This window comes from Geospiza fortis, unplaced genomic scaffold (genome assembly GCF_000277835.1).
Source record: "Geospiza fortis unplaced genomic scaffold, GeoFor_1.0 scaffold66, whole genome shotgun sequence".
Lineage (NCBI taxonomy): Eukaryota > Metazoa > Chordata > Aves > Passeriformes > Thraupidae > Geospiza > Geospiza fortis.
In genome coordinates, this window is record NW_005054312.1 from 6,923 (window position 1) to 7,562 (window position 640).

The window sequence follows — 640 nt, forward strand, 5'->3', positions numbered from 1 at the left end:
GAGTGTCCATCTGAATCAAAGGCTACCATCTTCTTCTCCTGATAACTTTTAGCCCTCACTCCAGACTTTAGGAAAGTTAGAGACAGGTTTACCACAGTGCTTTGAAGGCTTTTTTGTATCTTGAGAGCACTGTTTAACAGCCTCATCTCTAGGATGGCTCTCAGCCAGAGAAACTGCTAGAGGACTAAGGGGAGACAAAGGCAAACTCTCATACAGCTTCAGAGCTGCTGGGAGAAGAGAATCTCATCCATTGATTTGCTCCCAAAATAGCACCCGCTGGCAGGTGCCTGCCGGGCCAATACCAGTGGTATTTCCATCACTTATTGAGATGAAGTCTGGTGCCAGGAGTCCTGGAGTGGTTTCTTTGACAACCATATGACATGCACAACGGAGATGCACATGACTTTTCAGGCGGTGTTTTAACTCCTCTGAAACAATGAGCTGCACCATCAGAACTCAGATAAATAAAACCTAGGTGTACAGCCAAATGGTGAATGGCATTTATGTCCAAGGGCAAATTTGAGCTGAGCCTGAACACAGCCGTCTGCAGTGTCCCGAAGAGGACAGAGCTCCTCCCGGAGACGCGCGGTCACCCGCTGCCCCGCCCCGGCCTCTCCTTCCCAAGCCCTACCCGCGGCCG